A 22598-nucleotide genomic window follows, 5' to 3' on the forward strand; every position below is an offset into this window, starting at 1 on the left:
CGGGAATTGGGCAGACGTCAAGTTGGGTGGAAGGAGCGATTAGGTGGGTCGGGAGCTGGGAAGATGGGTTCCCCAAGATCTAGAGGGAAGGACCTCAGCGAGTGTTCCCTTCTTCTAGTTTTAACGTTAACAAGTATTGAATAACTTAATTTGGAATTTTTTTGTTGGAATATGTCCAACAAAAATATTTATGTATATTCAACACAAAAAAGAAAAAATATGAAGTAGAAAGAATAAAGAGTGAAAATAAAAAAAGAAAAGTCTTAAAAATACACAAAATGATTTTTAAAACGTATTCTTCCAATGAAATAAATAATAAATTATTTAAAAAAAGGTAACAATGACAAATGATTATAAACTTTGCAAAAAAAACAATCATTTTGTAATAAATATGAAACCACCATTGTTCTCAATTTAATACATTTAAGTTTCTGGTACCACAAACGTTATACTACCCATGCAACACAAACAGTTGCGCAAAAAATATTATTGTATTGTACACTGGCAAATATTATTGTATTGTAACCTGGTCTACCGGCAGTAGTGTGTCAGATAATGAGATTCCGTAGTGGTCTACTCAAATTCCTATCCCAGCTTCCCTTTTATTTTTAAAAGAAAAGCCAGGCACCCGAGCGTTAGAAGCTATATCGTCCAAACGCATCAACCAATTTCAAAGATACTAAAAGCATTTGTAAGAGAGAAATGTAATCGAGGCTAATTGAGATGATATAATGGTAATAATTAAAGTGGCCATACATCCCGGTTTGGCCGAGAAAGTCCCTGTTTGGCCCGTTTTTGAGGGCTTCCCGTCGATGTCCCAAAATCCTCTACAATGTCCCGGTTTCGTGCAATAATTATGGGAATTATGTTTTTATTAAAACAGTTTATGACAGGAAGCGTAGCACAGAATAGGGCAATATGAGTTTAGTGTTTAGTTTGTCAAAGAAGGCAAAAATATAGTAATAATAATAATAATAACAATCTTAGTTTTGATTTTACAAACTCGTTTCCATGGAGTTATGCTATAGGTTTTCGGACATCGCTAGGGACGCATTCCCCCCCACCTCCGGTACTAAGATGTTCCGGTCTGGACCAAAACATTTATGCCCCCCTAATAATAATTCATGAGCTCAGACAACTTATATTTTTCTGATGCACGATTACCTAGATACGTTCTTACGTATACTCATCACTGGTTCTCGGGTATCTTTGTCTTACTTTGATTGGTACTGTAGTTCATATCTAGATGCCTCAGCATAAATGGCCACTCGATTACGCGGACGAATGCATTGGTATGCCTCGCTATCCACCCGTACACACTAGTTTTAAGTGTTGAGGTTATAAGTGCTCAAGAAGGCATTTTTTGATCGTATTTCTAATGCGGAGTACCTAAATGCTATTGATTTGTAAAAAAAAATATTGTTGTTTTTACTCTAATTGTAAGTAAATATAATCAAGTATATTATCATATTTTATCGTTTTTTCTCTAGGCCAACTACAAATAAAATATTGTACCTTCTATATTTTTACACGAATAATTTGGTTTATCTTGGCCTTATTTAGCCTGAATATTTTAAATTAACTCCTACGATAAAGAAAATATGACGGTAAAATCTATACATTTGAATTTAAGAATGTTTTTAACTGATGCCTAAGGGCATACATAAGATAGGATGTTCGAAGATTTAAATATCTCATGAACTTCCTACCTTTGCCGGTCACCATGGTTCTAACTCCACTTCCCTCGTGGTGCATCTTGGGGATTTTCCTGGGGGAAAAATGGTGGGTCGGGAAGCAATCAAATCACATCAATGCCCTAGAGGCTCTAGCCTCCCAAATATGGCTAGGCCTACCCTAACTTAGACGGGCACTGGGAAAATAAAAACCTTCGATTTCTCTATGATACCAATCCGATCCCTGCACCCTAATCTGTAGTCTCCTGACCGCTGTTTGTACATATTCTTCCTCTTAACCTTCACCATAAACCACTACATAAGACACTACAGAAATTTCACTTACATCAGTGATTCGACCAGTAGGATTTTTTGGATAGATGAGGATAGAGTTAAGGCGAGCTAATTAATGAGCGATTGAGTTACGGAAATCCATCATTAATTTAAAATCCCCTAATTTTTCTCCGATTTTCTCTGACATCAATTTGAATTCCCTAACATTTCTCTTATTTTCGAGTAAAAAAACGCTATTCTTAAGAGTTTGCGGGTTCGAGTCCCGCCTGGATAAGTTTCCCTTATCTAGGACATGGCTGTTCGCGTACGGATAATTGTTAAATCTGTTGAATACCCCGACATAAAATGGTCTATGAGAGCGCCATTCGGTGGTTTGGGAATTTAAAATAAGTTTAACTTGCCTGGATTCTCGAAAAAAACTCTTTTTATGACCGATAGAGTGAGTTTCGTGTTGAAGGGTAGTCGCGTATGCAGAATATGGATGGAGAAAGAGGAGGATGCTGTGCTGCACCAGGAAGATATGAAAGGCTAGTGGGCGTGGGAATTGAGCGGCAGTTGTACACACATAATGACCCGCCAAGTGTTTGTGCGTGCTGAGAAACAAAACACTGACAAAGCATCCTTCTTTTTCTCTCACACATCCTCTTAGTCCCGTTCGTTCGACGGGAGCCTTTTCTTACTTTTTTTGCTCCCACGACGTATCCCATGCATTTGTTATCCGCCAGCACTCCTCCTTATCCGTCCCAAGAGAGAGCAAAGAGTGCATTTCGAGCACCATTGAAAAAAAACCGCGTGCCCTAGCTGTGGGAAGAGGATACTAATAATTTTACGTTTATTTTTCAATTAAAATATAGCATAGATAAGTATAGATAGAGGGCCCACCGCACGTACAAAAATCGTATATATTTTAAATGTAGTTCTAGAAGAATTATGTAGGTGGCGAGAAGAAATTTTTGCCATTTTTTTAATTTGCTCGTTCCACAAGCCTGGAAATATATTCTCAAGCAGAATATACTTCCTCTACGATAATAGCTTATTCAGCAGCCCTTGAAAATTTCCACTTTATTAACAAGGTATGGTATATAGTGCATTTGAACTATTTCTTATGTCACTTTTGCTACAATTTTATGATAAGGAATTGTATCAGGATTTTCTATAAAAACCCCTTTATAAGCATTATGTTTGCTTTTTCCATTTCCGAAAATGGCACTGAAGTTGATATTTCAATATCGGGCTCTGCTTTATGTACCGCGCTGCCAACGTAATTATAATGAAGTCGTATTTTTTTTTGTTTTTAAGTGCAACTTATATTCTCAAGTTTTGGGCAAGACACTTTGCCTACTTACAGATAGCACAATACTTAATGTTATTATCAACACAGGTGTGAAGTATAAGTTCAATTTTTAAATACGTATCAATTAATGTTAATTAATGTTTCGCGAGCTTATCATGCGCGCTCTTATATATATTTTGTCTGAGTTTTTAGCAAAGTTTGATGTTCATATCAGGAGATCAGCTGTAGCGATTTGTAGCCATCTTTTTAATTTATTAGACTATAGTTACCTGCAATTCCTTACCAAACAAAATTTTGTGAATATAGTTATTGAGAAGAGAATTATTCCTGAAATAATTCTGTGGCTTGGTGTTATAAGGATTAGTGATAAAATCGCTTACTTATCAGGTGAGAAGTCCGAAGTCATTATGGAAAATTCGACCTTATTTTAAATGGGAGCTATAAAAGTTATCTGCTCGGAATGTTCAGAGAATTATTACCTTATTAATTTACACTGCATAGTTCGTAAGATTTAAATTGCTATCGAGGTATAGTTACGAAAAATCGTAAATTTTTGACGTTGGCCCTTTAAGCACCATTTCACAGTATTCGACTGTATTCTTCTCCGTAAAAAAGTAACAAATCTCGTTGAAAAGAAAAGTACGCCCAACTTTTCACTCCATTACCCTTTAATGTTTACCTCCGTGACTCAGTCACGATTGTCGAGCGGTCTCGAGACTGGAGTTAACTCGTCAAAGAAACGCACGGACTCAGAACTCAGAACTTCTGAGTCATGTGCCTTTTCGCTTGAGCCCTTGTCGCTCTGATGGAAGCTGTTAACCCGTCTTTATTAGTCTGGCGTCCCCCTTCTGTGCAAGCGGTCTCGGAAAACCCTCAGCCAAGGACTCTCCAGAGAAGGATGCATGTAAAGGGCATCTATGCATTCGTCACCCGTCAGTCACTCTCCCTCTACGAAGCTATTTCATCTTGGGAAGATATAAAGTCCAAAACGGTCTGTACCACGATGTCATCGCCGACTGCGACAGATATAAAGCGTATGTCGCAGAAATACTTAATCCGTGAGTTTAAAATATTTTAAGGAAAGTAGCGCGGTTCATGAAAAATGTTAAGAGGCAACAGAGTGTGTAGCGAATGTTTGGGAGTAACTGTAGCGAAGTGATTCCGTTTATTTAGAAGGGAATTATGCATGAAATATGTTTTTATAATTATAAATAACTATGTCATCGATGTCTGCGGCAGGTATTTATTTATTTATCTCAATTACCCCGAAAACAGCATTACGAGGCGGGAGTTTAAACGATCAATAACGGACGTTCACACACCACCTTGTCCTAGGAGGGAAAACCTATCCAGGCGGGACTCGAACCCGCGACCTTCGGTATGGTAGGTGAGGACTTATCCCCTCCGCCGTCGATGCCGACAATTATAGTATATAGCGCAGACATATTTAATCTGGGAGCTTAATAAAAATATAAAGCTGCATAAAAATTGTTAAGAATGAATAGACAGTGTAGGAAGTTCTTGGAAGTAACTTTAATAGAGTTAATCCACTCATTGAGAAGAGAATAATTTGTGAAATGTGTTTTCACAGTGAATGAAATTTGTTAGCATTCAAACGGAAATAACTTATCATAAATAATGATAATTTTTTCGTACCGAGAAAAATTATCTGTTTTTTCTAATTTTTCATGATATGCACTTAATTGGTTTTTCATAATCGCAAGTTTGGAAGTTACAAGAATTGGAATAGAATAGTCACTTAATTCCTCCACTTAAATAATTGCTGCCGACTTAAGGTTTAAGTCCGTAACCATCGAGTCTCTAGGTTGTCTCTATGTAGTTGCTACGCTGTCTTTTCTATTTTGATATCACTATCGCAACGGGGTGTTAAACAAATTACGCGTCTTTCTTGCTGCGCCCTCAATTTGATAAATGTCTAGATAGACATCAGCGACGATGGAATTTCATGTAACCCTCAGAACGTTTAATTCATCCTAGGAAGGAGTTAATTGAAGATCGTCATGTAGGAGTTCAGTGAAAAGGTTAGTGAAGAGTCAGGTCTGGAGTGTAGCGCTTTAAAGTGCGGAGACATTGACACTTCGGAAGGAAGACGAGAAAAAACTGGAGGCCTTCGAGATGTGGGTGTGTAGAATAATGGAGAAGGTAATGCGGACGGAAAGGAGGAGGAAAGACAAAGCGTTGGACATGGTGGGTGAGGAAAGGCAGCTCCTAGATCACACATGGAGGAGGCAGAAGGTATGGATGGAGTAAGTACTTAGGGAGGAGGGGATTTTGAAAACAGTGTTAGAGGGCAGCATGTTGGGTAAACGAGGAAGAGGAAGGATTAGGATAGGATTTTTAGATAGAATAAAAGGGAGAAGGACCTTATTATAACGTTAAAGGGGGAAGGCCATTAAGGAAAGATAGACTGCCAGAATAATTGTTAAATTCTCCATGCAAACCTACCTTAATAGGTAGAATACTTTGATAATACTTGAGGAGGTCAGCTGTAAGTATGGGAGCCATCTTTTTAATTGGTGAAGTTTAGAGTCGCCTTTTTCTCGTCGTCAAACCCCTATTCACCTTTATCCCTCTCCGTAAAGAAGTCCCGTGTTGAGCTATCAGATGTCGTTTTTCGATAGTAATCAGAGAAATTTTGGCTGTGCACTTTCGTCACTGAGGCTTAATTAACCCTCATGTTGCTCACTCCCACGCCCTCTGTTGGGGGGAAATACAAGGACCGCTCCCAAAAGTGACTCACCACCGCACAATCTGGTAAGCCCTCTTGATCGTGACTGGGCCCGCTCACCATCAGCTCATCGCGGGTAACGTAAATACGGTTCCATGGAAACCGTAAGCCTTGACCAGCTCGGGAGTCGTGCGCAAACTTCGTTGGCGTCATTTTTTTTTATTTTTCGTTGTTAACATTTATACATGGCTCATCGAGTGCTTTTGTTTGCATCGTAAAATGGGCAAATTTAACCTATCCTGTATTAATTTATATTATCATTTAAGTATTCTATTAGATAAGGTAGGTTTTCGGTGAGAATTTCGAAGGAAACATAATCACAGATCCTATAATAATGTATGTTCTCCAAATTTTTTTATGGTCTCACCCAGGTTCCGAAATTTTTCACTATATAACATAGAGTACTACGTATGACATAATGTAGCCTGGCTAAGAATGACACAATGTAGACTGGTTCCTTAGAGAATGACATCTGGGCGTTAATTGAATTGGCGAACACTGAGGTGAGCAGGCATGACAATATGCTATGATATATTAATAAGAGCTGGTTTTATAATATCTAGTTACTGCAAACCATTAGATGATACAGCCTTCAACTTTACATGGCATATAGTGAAGGACATAGAATAAGATGGTTAAGTTCAGGACCAGGTAATTTATTCATTCCTCCCTCTGATAGGTTCATCTACTGTTTCTATTTTCTAAAAAGGTCTGTTGTTATCAACGGTGTAAATACGCGCTATAGCCGGAAAGAAATTACGGACCTGTGCAGGAGATAGAAGGCTAGAATCAGGAGCTGAGATGCTGCACCTTCTTTCAAAGAAGACTCTGACAGTATACGTTGGTTCAGCATAGGCCAGGCACACATGAGTCATGGGATATAACTCAGCCGGAAAAGGCGCTAGGTAAGCACTCAGACGCAATTTCCAGACCCCCACACTACACCTTATCCTTGATTTCGCCTCCCGCAATTTGCCCAATTTGGCCCTGCACATTACCCGTACCCTCCCCCCAATGAATCCAAGGGGTTGATCAAATTATCGCCTGTGGCTCCCCCTGCATCGCTATTCGGGTGTGTTTGGCCAAGAAGATTGCGGGGCAGGGAGATTAATTGTATTTTCCAGATGCTTGTCCCCTCGTGTGCCTCTAGGGTTGCAAGTGAAACGGTTCCTTCCATTAAAGAGGGTAGTGCAGGTATAAGATCGGGTATGACCTAAGATGGAGAATAAGAACTTCGGGCGTGAAAGAGGGAGACGGAAGGGTCAGAGTGACTTCGAAGAGATCAACGTCAGGCTAGTCCACGTAAAAAAAAACAGTGTCGGAGTAACTACAGTGGGGTCGCTAGGGTTGTGAGTTTTTGAATGAGGATTGATGTTTTACCACCAATAATGTGTGAAAACATACAGTAAAAATTCACAAATCTTGCGTACTTTTTTAGAAAATGATTAGGTAATAACATTTATTTCAGGTTCTTTTGTCCTTCTAAATCCTTCTCGTCTGTGCGTTAGTCGATTGGCGATGATTGAAGTGAGCACGCTTAGCAATATACTATGATATATTAATAAGAGCCAGTTTTATAATATCTAGTTACTGCAAACCATTAGGTGATACAGTCTTCAACTTTGCATGGCGGTGGCTAAATTTCTGGTTAGCTTCTTTGTAAGATCAGGCTTTAAGCTATCGAGTACTTTTAGCCACCACCATGTAAAGTTAAAGGCAGTTTCATTTTATGGTTAGCGAACCAGGCATTATGTAACAGCGCCAAAAAGTGGTGGACTGAGTTGTTATGACTCTAGCTACCTATAACTCCAACTTTTTGGACTTTTAAATGCGAAATGATGTGTTACGATACGAATTTCACACAAGAAATATGAATAAAAATACAAAATAATTGTTTACTTATTACGAAAACGATGTATACGATGATTGCATTTAATACTGGCGTTTGTCGTTTCCAGTGTTGTTTTTCGTCTGTTGACTTGGCGTTGAAGTTAGCCAGACATGATGTTGCATACATGTACTATGGTTAATGGGCGATATCACACATTCCATTGGTCTTTATTTAGGATACCGGAGAAGAGAGCTTATAACACGATCAATTCGCGCCCATTTAGTGGTAGTATGCAGGTGGGTTGTAATTTTCTTAAGATAAATGGCATACAGACATTTATCTTATCTCACGTCCCAGTGGGGCATGTTAGGCAGGTCAACACGGCGATTTAATCCCTCTCCTGTACTAACTATAGAAAATTTGTAACCGAAACATAACCTTCGGCTGAACGTGTCCAACAAACACCATGTGATCCTTAATAAATTGATCTTTCTGCGCCAGAACATGGTGAAAACCATCTATATCCCGATTACTGTGCTACCATTGTTATCATTATGGCCGCTCGTAATGGACACAATATATCTCAAAGGCATTGATATGGGATAAAATCTCTTAGCTCTCTGGGTACTCCTCGGCTTGAAAAAAAAATTATTCTTGCCGTTCGGTGTAATCAGAATCGGTAGTTATCGGTTGATGCCTTCCGGCGCGCCGCGGCGTTCAGGAAATTCGTTCATGCGCGTGGAGTTCACGCCAGTTCTCGCCGCATGGCAACTGTGTTCAACTCTTCGGTCGGCAATACTTTTTGAGCGGCGCAATCTCTTCACTGCATCTCCGAACCCTTCCACACAAGCTTCCGGTTCCTTTTCTTTCAGGATTTCTATTTTTTTTTAGCGTTTCGCTTTTTTTTCCATTTCGATTCAAAGCGAGCGTTTATCCTTTCCGCCCATCTCGTTTTCGAATCCTTTCATTCACGCATCCTTTATTTTTTTGCGCGTTTCCGTACGCGAGATAACGATTTACTTTCATCCAACCACGTACGCTCTGTTCTTATCCGTAGTTGAAAAAAAAGGTGGAAGCGGGTGTTTATTTTGATCGGGATGATACTGATTTTCCTGCCTTCATTCGGGCAGCGTTCTATTTCCTCCGCCATTCCAGTGTTTGTGACCATAAATCAGTACCTATGTTTTTTACAACCGGCGGGAGATTTCCTCTCGTGTCACCAGTCTCCAACTTTATTCTTTTCCTTCTTAAAAAGTACCATGTAACTTTCGTTCTTAATGCACCCATCATATAATAAGTATGACATGATTACGATGGGGCAGGAAACATTTAGTTGCCTTGACTCCCATCTATCACAATCTAGTAAGCATATAATTATCCCTCTCCTATCCCTATTCAGCGTGCAGCATGCAAGAAGATTCCCATGTGCACACCACACGGTCATAAAAATATTACGCAAAGGTACTCACAAATTATACTTCAATATTCATGCAAAGGCAAAACTTGCCAACTACTGATTAAGTCAATCTGCCAATGAATTTAGAACATGTTGAACATGCTGTTACACATACTAAGAAAACTCAGGAACATGCATTGATGAATACTTAAGTGAGTGAGCTACACTAACAGTCTACTAACCATTTAGTAAGTCCTAACACTACCGTCATAGTCTCTTACCAATAGCAGGAAAAAAACAACATTCTGAATCTATCTGTTCCACAGTATATCTCTCTTATTTTACTTTTATGATCTGATCTACTGTAGCATGTTGGCTTTCGTACCGTTGGTGGCTGAATTCGTCGGAAAATAAACTGTTCTTGAATTAAATAATAAGTTTAGCCTAATTTTCAGTATATATTCTGATAGTGATTCCTAACCGAGTTGTTATAAGAGGTCAATAAAACTAACAAGACCATCGTAACGACTTTTCACTTACCTGGCAGCTCTTCTCTGTAGGCGTTTTCTGTTTTTAAGGCATATCTGGATGCTAGAAAGTTACCGTAAAAGTTTCGACGGCTTTGTTGACAGCTATATTCGTTCCCTATTTAGAGTTGAGTGGTTCTGACGTATCTTTTCGCCCCGTTCCCGTTTCCCGCCAGATGTTCCGTGCCTATGCTTTTATATTTTAAAAGGGACGGTGACACCCACTTTCCAGAGGTGAGATCGAAGAGTAGATTTGTGTTATCGATTGATCGACCGATATAAAAACAAAAAAAATGTGAAAATACATTTAGGCGTGACCTGGCGTCTGGTTAGCGATAACAATGAGAGTTGGGTTGAGGGCCTGCATGAAAAGGTATTAGGTTTGGAAGTATCCGGCTGTAGAGTTATTTCATTCTTATATATTCTTTCTCCTTTTCGTTATACTTGTATGCATACGAGTTCTCTTTTGTACTTACCTTGTCTATGGTCTCTTCTACGAAGCCTATTAGATGAAGTCACCTTTAAATGATTTGAATAAATGATTCAGTGAAGATTTTGATTAGTTAGTAGAAGTTTATGTGTAACATTGCTTAATTTCTAAAATTATAGGTACCGTGTTACGTATACTCACACATTTAATCCACATATAACTTTCAAATATAAGCTCCCCCCTTAAAAGTTCTTATTGGTTTATACTTGTAATAAAAGTTACAATGAGGAATTATTGTTTACCAAGCCATAAAAAACGATGAATTTTTAAAAAAAATTTATTTATATGCCGTACTCACAAATGAAGAAAATCGTTAAAAATTTACTTCAGCCTTAACTTAACAAACTGCCTTGAGTCGAACTTGAATTAATACATAAATTTTGGAATTAGGACCGTTCCCTGACAACCTCACCAATGCCACAGCCAATTGTTAATACCTAATTTTCCCCGAGAGGTGACGGAACGCCGTTCAGGCACATTACAACCAAAATTTAGCACTGTACTATTAAAAAAGAACATCTTAGTGTATTAATTAGAAATTTTAATATTACAGATTCAGTTTTCAATTACAGTCAGTACCTTAATAGCGTTTTTCTGCATTTTTTCACATTTCCATGAAAAATCAAGTGTCATCTTGCGTCTAATGCCTGACATGAATAATGCAGATTGATACTTAAAGTTTTTTGACAATTTTTTTTCAAATATTCGATGTCGATGCTTTTGCTGTCGAGCGTTTTCTTTTGTTTTTTTGATCAATCGCAATATTTTTATCTGAATTATTTCATGATGGTTTTTTTTGTTATGTATGCGTATATAGGCGATACCGTAACGTAGGCTAAGATTTCGTTCACGAAATTTCGGATCATCCATAGCTTGATCAGTCTTCCCTATTCTTTATCTTTTGAATAAAATTCTTTATATTACGCCGCCATTGTTGTGATGCTTGAAATACTTGGAACCGTGTTGAGCCGTAACAGCTGCTAATATTATAATCGAGTGGTGAGACAGTGGAATAGGTATTTTTAGAAGGCAAATAATTCTTCACTTTGGGGTATGTTGCCGCGTCAATATATGGGTGGCCCGAAAGTTTTTTTTTAACTAACATAACAAATATCATTTCAACAATGTATTGAACATCAGAGATCCGTGAAATATATTTTTCATGGTCTATACAAATCACAGCATGCACTCACAAGAAAAAATGTTTTTACAACAACACAGCGAATTATTCAATGTCAATAATACAAACGTAAAATTTTAAGATGAGGAGAAAATTCCAAAGATTGGAGGGGTGATGGGCCGAGGTTATCTACAAAATACACCATGTAATCTTATCTTGACGGATAGAAAACTAATAATCTTCATTATTTGCGTCACTAACCCATTTCGGTCCCCAAATTCAATATGGACGCGTACTTCCTGTAAATGTAACGCAGGTATCATAAACGCAAACATGAAACAGCATTTTATAGATTATTTTAACTTTTCTCCATCCAAAAATATGATGTCCTGAAGATTCATCCTATCTATATTACTCGTAGATATTAAAAATATTTAAGTCTGACCTCGTTACTAACGTAACAAATCGCTACGGGTCATTCCAAATAAATAAACATGTTTATGCATCACCAATACATTTAACTGGATTACTAAAGACGGTCATAGGAGCAACGTACCTTAATAACTTCATAATCGCAAGCGGAAAATTTTCTTGGCGGAAATAGGTTAAAGTGACAATTATTTTTTTATGAGGAAACCCCTTTGTTGAACCAAATTTTTTTGCATTCATGGTGACAAAAGAATATCGGTCGATCGATTTATCGGCGTGGCTAACGCTGTATCGAGAGCGTTCCTGGAAACAATTGAGGTGATAGTTTTGAAAGGGCTTTTCAAGGTCGAGGCCAATGTTTGCGAAGTCGAGCTGAGCATCGAAGAAAAGTCCCTTAGCTTTTTGTATTCACCCCTTCGAGTGTGCTCGATCGAGTTATCAGGAAGTAGGTTAGCCGACGTCAGGCGTGCAAGTCTTTTATTTCCTCGTCGGGGGACCGCATTTTTCGTCGAATTTTTATTTTACCAACTCCTATATTTATTTTTTCTGCATACCGCATTGGTGTGACTCGAGTTCTTTTTAATTATGTGGGAAGAATTTGCCGAGCCTGCATTATAGCGAAAAGAACGTGACGTAATCACGTTGGCATTGAAATTTTTATCGCCTTCGTGAAGAAAAATTAATAAGAGGTGACTCTAGCTTTGCGCTGACTGCAGATAAATGGTATCGCGTCCACCGCAGCATTTGTTTTGAATCGTTGGCGTTCCTTGAAGAATCATGCGTCGTTTGTTTTTGCCAAGCGTTGTTTTCTTCTTCACGTGCAGTAGTTTACATAATTCACGCCTATCCCCCTTTGCATACATTCATTTCCTCTCTGTTTTTTTCCTGCCAGCCCCACATATATTAATAGGATTGTGTGGGAGGGTTTGATAAAGGTTAGTAATGATGTTAGCCCTGCGATTTTTAGACTGATCATGTCAAAGTGACAGAGCTATGCAGTTTCTTTCGCTATCTTGCTGGGATTTTGTTTGTGTTATTTAGGTGTTACTGCACTTTTAGTCGCCCGGTAGATAAATTTATTAGGTTTCGTATTCCTCGTGCAGTTTAAATTACGTTGATTCATAGTGCCTAAATTAGAAGGAGATAGAGGAGGTACCCCACCTATTCACGAAAATATTACCTCAACTGTGTTTTCGGTTACTGTATAAACGCCATAGAATAATGCAGCAAGATCTCTTAGTTTTAGGAAAATTTTTCATTTTTTAGCAAAGAAAGTAAACATTTTCACGCATTTATCAGAGTTAATAAGGGAGCCATAACTAGAATCTATATAATCGTATATTAAGGTGAAAGGGCGATCAATTTTTTATTACTTTGGCATTTAAACCAACTGTAACATCTACCATCATCAGTAATTGAGAATTAGTCCCCTCAGTGCAGCTCTAGGGGTAAAATGAACGTGAAAGCCTTTCCACCGCGGCAAGTTTGTGGCCCATGAGAAAGGATTGGATAGGTAGGATATAGAATTTATTGGCCCGAGGACTTCTAGCACACAATGTGTAGCTAAAATAATAAAATGTGAAGGTTTTTAGAAGACTTCTCGTTTCTCCCTCTCTTCTTATCACCTCCTCATTACTTACTCATCACGACTTACTTAATCTCTCTTAACTTGCGTAGCTCCAACACACTCTTATTGTCACTCTGGTCCTGAAGTGGTCCCCGCCGCAGGGGAAGAAACGTTGACGACTTTTAAAGAGACGAGACGCGGGTCAGTGGCGTAGCCAGGAATTTTGTTCATGGGGGGGGGGGGTCCAAAACCAGGGGGGAAACTTTTGAAAAACGGGGTACTAAGTAGAGGGTTTTAAACTAATTTGAACACTTTTCATTGTTGAAAAAACTTCATTTAAAAAAACTTCTGTAAATTCATGATTTTTCAATGCTTGGTTTTCTTTTGTGATACAAAGGAAGTGTGCGTTTATAATTGGGGGGGGGGTCCAGACCACTCCCCCCCCCCCCCGCTACGACACTTACGTGGGTTAGCCCAAAAGTTTCATCAACTGACAGCATACTTACGGACCGCGAAAGTTTTAACAACTTTAATCTCACAATAATTATAAAGTCCTTCAAATAAAAATATACATGAAAATGCACCCCGATGGCCCCTACGTAAAAATAACGCGTGCGTAGGAATCCTCTTGTCTTGAGCTCTTCCCGCATGGAGGCGCTCGGTGCGGATCACGGAAGGAGAATGGTTGAGACCGGTAAGAGGAACTCTCGTCGGTGTCGTATGACGAGTCGCAGGGGAGACAAAGGAGACGAAGCGACGCGCGGGTCACGGGTCAGCCGTCTCCATTGTTCCTGGAGGAGTGCAAACGAGAAAAACCGCAGCCGTTTCCCTCCGCCAAGAGAAGAGCATACCGCCGCCCTCCCCCTCCTTCTCCCGTTCGAATAAATAAGGAAAAAAGAGCGAAATAATGCCCGTCTGCACTGTATGACGCGGGGGTATGGCGTCAGCCATCTTCAAGGAGCTTGACTAGCTATGCTAATATGGCGGTGAGTAAGGTGCCCTTCTATCATACTCTCAAGGGCATAGGAGGTTTTCATAGTTTCCGTGGATTTTGCCTTCGAATACGAGGGTTTCCTCGCAGGTTCTCGTTATTATTTTTTTTAATTTATTTTTCTTTCTCTTGACTTATATTTTTAGCTTTGAATAATATCTTGAAATGTTGAATAATTTACATCCAATATTTTTTGCCAACGTTTTGATAGAATTAAATACACGATACGGAAATAGTACGGCTTAAATCAAGGAATTTTTTGCAATGAACTTGATTTGTATATGGTATTTATTTGAAATAGTATTTCTTCTCTAGTATTTAGTGTTCCATGAATTAAAGAGGGAAGTGGTGGATGGGGAGGGAGGATCCCAGAATTCTTCTCACTCCATGGAAGCCTACCCTTAATCACTGGATAACTTTAATTACAATAAACATTAGAATTTGTTGATTTGACAATATTTGTTTTTGTAATTGCTGACGCGTTCTTGAATCGGGCTAGAGCTTTCAGGTAGTGAAATCCGATTTAAACACTCCAAAACACTAATCAACGTTAATCAACGTTATTATCATTAAAGTTATTCTACCGGTTAAAAATAGATTTAAAGCTATATCTACATACTACTCCGCAATCCGCTTAAGCAAGCGTGGCACGGATGGTGTTGTAACACAATTCTTTTATTGTAAGGGAATAGAAATTTTAAAAAATAGGTATATTACCTAAATAGCAAGATATGTGAATGTCTTGAATTCCACTTTTTTAAGTGCCTTATTTTTTTAGGTAAAAGCAAATCTCAATGCCTAATTCGTCCGGCAAACTTATTCTATAATTTTATCGTTTCTGTCGAACCTGGAATATATAGTGCGTTCTAAGTTTATATCCTCCAGGCGGCTCTGAGAAATGACTTCATTCATTTGGGGTGTCATCGAATTACATTTTCTTCCTGTCCTAGTTTTTTCTCCTTCTGCTTGTCTATCTTACCTCGTTCTGTCGCCTATGTTATTCGGAGGCTGAGCATAATGTATGGGAACGTGGAACAAGTCTCATGTTTTTTTTATGAACAAGGCCGAAAGCGAAAGCATCGTTTTTTTTATCTTTCGTCGACACCCGCCTAAGTTTCTCGTCTTATTTCGAGGTAAACTTTCATTTTTCTGTCTTCCTGCGAGAAATTGAAGGACGCCATGTAATTATACAGTGAAAGGAGACATATTTTAATATTTTTAATGAACTGTGGCAAAAGTGAAAAAGAGCGGCATGCAATTAACCTTCATTACCGTTGTGAAATCGGTGAGATTTTCTCATTCATCTATTCTTGTAAGCGGACTGGAGTATGTGCTTGTGAGTATGGCTGCATGATATATCCTGATTGTTTTCCTTTTAGTCAATGTCAATCAGACCTTACCTGCTCATTTTCTTAAGTTACTTGGATAGCTTGTGAAAGAACCTAGCATGCGCCTACCAATTCTATACCAGAAAGTACCTAGTACCTACCAATGCATGCGCCCCTTTTGCTGATAGTTTAATGAGGTACCGATAGTGTAGTGCAGCACATGAGATGATTGAGTATTAGTGGATTGGTAACTTATGAAAAATTATTGTGTCTTAGCACGAAAAGAATCGTCGTAAATTGCTCTATCACTACATGCTTGTAAATAGTGTTAAGTTTATTCAGAGTATAGCATTTAAATGGTTGTGGAGGGAAGTCCATGAAGGGAGGGCTCCTACCCTTCGACCTATCTGGCATGGGTTGCCCTACCGGGAATAATTTAGAATTAATCCCGCCAGTGCATAGGGGATAGTACTGCCAGAATACTTCTTATATACGCCACGGAAGCCTGCCTTAATAGGTAGAATACTTAAGTAATTATATCTCAATCGACAATTTACAAATTGGCAAACGTCTTCATTTTTTGAACCCACCGTATCATGGCAACAGAGCTAAGAATGAGACTAGGCCACCTTAACAGTGAAAGTGAGCCCTTGAGTCAGTCAGCGACCTTTACGTTGACATTTACATCCTCGTGATGATGGCGAAGACAATCTTGCCACTCACTTCAATCCTTCTCCGCTTATAATGTCGAGCGTTATCTCCATGAAGTGCTATCAATTATACAGTGAGGTTCAATCCCTCCTGTAAGCGGACCAAAATCTGGAAACGAATGGTCTACCTAGTGATATTGAAATACTTGGCCGGATATACTAGTATTTGAGTAATGTAGTAGTGTATTTTCGGAATTTGGGTTAAGAACCTGGATAAAATCTTCCGTCGCGCAATATCGGGGCATAACGGACGTTGCGTATCATTCAGGTATGTATTATAACTTCATCGAAGATTCATAAAAATACATACTTTGATCTCAGCTTCAAATCTAAATAAACCATTTAAAATGGGTGGCGACGGTTGATGAAATTTTTCTGGTGATGTAGATATTTGCTTCATGGCAGCCTAAAATTATTTTTGAATGTATGCTTTAATCACCGATGGCGGCGCTGAAGCTGCTAACGTAAATTGCCAATACGGCCGACGCATCGAGGTTATTGTTGTGATGATAATATTGGTGTATTATGAATAATCGTTTAGCCACTGTGAAACGTATAGTAGAACATCTTAAGAAAGATTTTTTTAGGTTTTGAGGAGATATTTTGATACCTAGGGGTAACGACAAATATGAATAAAACCTCGGGAAGTAATAAATCTGGTTGAAATATCCGCTACTAGCTCACGGCGATATCTCAAAGTATTCATAATGACCGTAAAAGGGACTGCTATTCTTATCAGAGTAGATAAGAAAAAGTGCAGTTCGTTGGTTACCGTAAAAACTACAAACCACCGTCACAGTAGATGATGAATTGTAGCAATGAATGGCAACTAAATGGTACAAGGCCTTCCCCCTTTCATCCTATCTAAAAAATCCTATTCTCGATTTTTCTTTCCCTCGTTTACCCTCCAAAACCGCTCTCAACACCCCATCCCTACTCAGTACTCGCTCCATCCAAATCTTCTATCTCCTCCGTTTCTCGTCTAGAAACTGCTTCTCCTCACCCACCATGTTCAGCACTTAGTCGTTCCTCCTCCTCTCCGTACACTTCACCCTCTCCATTCTTCGCCACACCCACATCTCGAATGCCTCCAGTCTTCTCTCGTCCGCCTCCTTTAGGACACTTTTTAGGCACAATTTTATTCTTCTACGGACACCATCGCCATAAATCCATTACGTTATTTTGTTATTTCCAAATTATACTATTCAGACGATGAAGCTGCCTCTCCTCACCCACCATGTCCAACACTTAGTCAGTCCTCTTCCCTTTCTCCATTCTTCTCCTGTGCTCATAAATGTTCGATTTTGATTTTTACCTCTATTTGCTTCAATGCTATAAGTTCTACGCCAAATACTGATCTGGGGTTAAAGTGATGAATGATCGGCCGAAAAATTTAGTCGGTGTCAGTCCAGCATTTTTGGCACAGGTTTTGCGTCATTTCCTCTCGAATGCAAATAGCTTTCCATCGATGACATCGTGAGTGATGACAAAGCTTTTTCCTCGATCCTAAACAGATGTGGATTCGTTTGATAAATGGGTGTTACCTCCTGACCTAGATTTCTTTTTGGTGAAGATTGAAGTAATTTCCGTCTTTCAGCATATTTCTTTTACCGGAGTTCATTCACATTTTTGACCTCCTCCGAGTTTTGTAAGCTGGCTATTTTTGGTGGCGACGGATGACTGTACGCTAATTTTCACGTAGAAAACTCTGAGGAATAGATTCACCCCCAGGATTAAATTAAAAGAGAATAGATTAATCCTTAGTCGCTCAATGTGCCCATATATCGGCTTTCGCTTCAAAAAGTTTAAGTTGTCGATATATTGTTTCCGTGTTTAATTCAATGTAAGCATGCACTGAATAGTAGAGGCCTTCACGTTGTAGAAATCCATCTTACTGATTTATGAATGAAAAACTTTGCTGTTTCTACAATTTGGAACTTTATTTTCCTGACTAGTTTCGATACACTGTATCATATTCATAGGACTAGCAGTACAAGTAGCGGCGCTGTGGGTTGGTATATAACCCACAGCGACGCTACTTGTACTGCTAGTCCTATGAATATGATACAGTGTATCGAAACTAGTCAGGAAAATAAAGTTCCAAATTGTAGAAACAGCAAAGTTTTTCATTCACAAATCAGCAATGTAAGCATGTTTGTTTAATATTTTGAGTTAGTTTCGCTGTTATACTGGAGATAGTATAAATATTTATCACCCCTGATGAAATAGTATTTCGTCAGTTGTATTTATTTTTCTATAGAAGCAAAAGAACTTTTTATATAGCTATTTTGTTGTAATTTTGCATGGCGCATTCTTTAATCGGGCTTGAGCTCTCTGGGAGTGAAGACGAAAATTGATGTGAGAGCGAAAGGGTTAAAAGTCTGTCGTAATTATATAAAAACCCTAATGGTAAACTGGAATAATATTATTGAAAGGGTAACAAATTTAACCCTCGTCCTGTTCAAAATTTAAAAATGCGTCCTTATAAATCAGAAGGTGACATGTCGCGAATTATGTTCTTCGAATCAAAAGGAAATTATTTTTGGGGCTTGGATCGTTAGATAGACTTCCTAATGCATTGAAGAAACCTTAATACGTATAATCCAATGTAATACTACCCGGTTTTTTACTACTCGAAACTTTAGCCTAATTTACCGCATAGGGGACGAAGGGTAAATTACTATTTTGAAGATAGTGGAAATGTTTTTGTGAATTAACTTTTGTACTCACAATTACACAATTTTTTTACCATCTTCAGCTGTATTCGTTTGGGTTAGCTAACAAGAAGTAAACACCTTTTATTTCTAGGGAATTCTAGGTATATTTATCTATTTTTTTGGGTTGAAGCAAATGGAACCCTTCTCATCCGTCTTAAAGAAAAAGGATAGGGGCCCTTAAGAATTATCCTAGAAGAAATATTTCATTCCCATAATTATAACCCTGTTGCAAGGCAGCCAAGGCAATGTGTGTTTGTATGAGGTTGGATTCGATGAGACCCAGAGAAAAAAAGAGAATCGTAATAAGACGCAGCCGCCATAACGACTGGGAAGCGGGGCTCGACAAAAAGTGAATCACGGCCACTCTCGTAAGAGGAGTGATTCTTTTTTGAGTGGCCAATCTTGCTCCTCAGACCCACGAAACACTCTCCCACGCATAAATGTCTTTCTTCCTCCCTTTGTCTCCACCAATCTCTCATACCTTCGGCCCCCCCTAGTGTGAGCACAAACAGAACGCTCAGCGAAGTTGACGAAAGACCAAGGCAAACGTTGAAACCACGTTAAACTTCGCACGTGTAATTAGTTGGCATACAGGGTGGGCGATATTGCGTCACGAAGATTGTATAGCTGATGTCAGTAGTAACCAAAATTGTCAATGATGTTTCGGTCGAAACCGCGCATTTTTTTATCAACAGAAACTTTTTGCCAAGCGCTCCGATTGGCCGAGAGTTTGCCCTGTTGCCGAATGCTTTGGACTCAAAAGACTCAAGTACTTTGCCTGCCGGAGATCGCTTCTTTTTTTGTGTGAACTTATAACCACAGTACTGCCGAACGGTTAAATGCTTGCGCAAGGCCAGACATTTCAAGCTAATGAAAATACAATGCAATGAAAGCATTTCCTAGCCGATGAAAATGAAAGTCCAGTGTCGAGACCCCGGCGGATTGAACCCATACCTCCGTATCTTAAGGCTGGCGCGTAACTACTGAGCTAGCGAGCTGATCTGGCTGTCTTCGGCAGGCAAACCATTTGAGATCATGATTTTCCCAGAGTATTCGGCAACATGGGAAACTCACAGCCAATCGGAAGACTTGGATCAAATTTTCTTTACTATAAAAATGGTGTTTTCGACCTAAAAATCATTTGTAATTTTGGTTCATACTGGCATCAGCTATCCAGGGTTGAAATTTCGTGACTCAATTTTACTCCACCCGGATAATCGGTCTAGTTTGTAATTGCACTCATGGAATGGAATGAATGCATAAAAATATTTATAATTAAATAATCGTATACCATTTCTTTTACATAAAAGAATCGTTTATGCTCCGATTTCCACAGATACTCGAGCTTTGCGCCGAAAAAAGAAACGGTACCCAAGTAATTTGTTTGAAATCCAATTTTAAAAATCAATACCATCTAAGCTTTTCGAAATTTCTTCATTTTGAATTGAAAAAAAACTCACATTTTCACTCATAACACGTAAATTTCATCTGTATCATGATAAATGTGGAATTAATACATATGATGAATAAGTTTTTCATTTCAAAAACCAAGTTAAAAATTTTATTGTGAAATATTTACATGAAATCTTTCAAATAAAATTCCTCCTTATAGGTACGTTTATTTTTCTACCATATGGGAATGAATATGACCTCACGCCTTTAAGTTTTATTTCCACTTAAAAAGAAAGCAATCAATTTATGAGTGCAAGATATACGGATTCTCTTCAGCGTCAAGGACTTAGAGAACCTCAACGTTATCCTATATTTTCTGTATTTATTTCGCTGAAAACATCCACCGATTGCAGAGAGGATGTGACGTATAGGATGAGGAAGCTCAGAGATGCATTTATTTTTTATTTCATGTCTATCCAGTGTTTTCAGCCCATTCAGGGCGTATTACGGTGTCGATTTCCGAAGGTTTCACGAACTAAAATTACCGATAGGAAATGAGAAATGAGTCTTTTGTGCATTCCATCGTAATCCGAGGGATATTTTTTTGATAATGGCGTAGTTCGAGTCGGAGCTTTGGCGTGTTATAAGTTCGAAGCACGTAGGCAACTTCGCAGCACGTGATCATCTTCTTGATGGAATGGGAGTCGATTTCCTTCCTTTTACCACTGCGACTTTCTATCTATGAGATTGGCAAATGGATCAATACCTTAGGCTGAAGACGGAGATGTATCCAGAATGGTGAAAGAAATGAGAAAGTCCTTGTGATGGTTTACGATGAAAGAAAACTATTAAGATTAATATGGAGAAGTGGTAGTCAGAGGCCAATGGAGGTATTTCTTAGGAAGGGGTCGCAAAAGTCAGGGATTAAATAGTTATTAACATAAAATTAGTTTTAAAAATTTTTCTGACTTCTATATTTAATGTTTAATTTGAATCTTGAAGTGTAGGCCTTAAAATTGGTGAATTGAAAACTTTACGTCCCGGTAAACCGTCATCAGGACTTGATATGAAAATGTTTGTATAAATTTGTTAAATAAACAATATAAAAAGTTATAGCATTTTTTTACAATAATGCATTGAAAAAGAAACATTAAGTTTTAAATTAAAATTATTAATTTGGTAAAAATCTTACGAATTCATCCACGTCAATTTTAACCAAAAATATGCAAAAATTACCCCATTTCGGCCAAGATTTTAACAGTCATGATAAAAAAAAACAAAAACCTATTTTCATTTCAGGTCAACCCTTATGTGATGTTGCAACGTTGTAACAACGATGGTGTTATAAATTTAAATATAAATAGTGTCATAAATGTATATAATTACTCATTTTCATTTCTAGCCCTTAAATTGCTTATAAATAAACGGAAACTTCGGTGAAATTGTATTTCAATTTGAAGACCTATATTAAAGGATTCAAATTTAATGTTGATATTATCTTCATTAAATCCCCGAAATTTATGAAATAAAAAAATCATTATAATTTTACATTTAAAATAGGTACTCAAATATTGTTTATATTTCTATTTTCACCTCAGAAATTTCCAGAGGTAGATAGCAATTTTCTATTTAACCTTAGTAAAACCTCAATTCTACAGCGTTGCAACATTTCTTGACGGTTAGTTTGCAATATAAATGGGTTGTTGATCATGACTATTTGGTTTCTAGAAAGTTTAAACATATTAATTCAAGTAAAAACAATAGGAGACCTTGCAGAATCGGTGACTAAACGCAATGTCTGGATTGCTATAATAGATTGATTCTGAATGGACTTTCTTTGTGTGACTGAAAGTAATATTCTACAGATTAAGGTGCGGTAGGTGCGATGAAGTAAGTTAGTAACATGACCAAGTGATGGCCGAATGGATAAGATGCAGGAGAGATGTATTCCACGAGAAAATTAATGATATTGTGAGGTACTGCGGATTGATGCTTCGAAAATATCTTCTAATATTGCAGAGATTTTACAGCTAATTTAAAAAAATGTTTTTATCTCTTGGCGGAATATCACCAATATACGCGGATAGCGC

The 22598-nt window shown here is 38.2% G+C and overlaps 1 protein-coding gene across 4 annotated transcripts in view; it reads left to right on the forward strand.

Annotated features, from left to right (window-relative positions):
• Positions 1-22598, forward strand: part of LOC124169455 (ras GTPase-activating protein raskol) — a 548145-nt gene that overhangs the window by 380456 nt on the left and 145091 nt on the right. The gene's annotated exons all lie outside the window — the stretch shown is intronic.

Source organism: Ischnura elegans, chromosome 12, assembly GCF_921293095.1.
Source record: "Ischnura elegans chromosome 12, ioIscEleg1.1, whole genome shotgun sequence".
Taxonomy (NCBI): domain Eukaryota; kingdom Metazoa; phylum Arthropoda; class Insecta; order Odonata; family Coenagrionidae; genus Ischnura; species Ischnura elegans.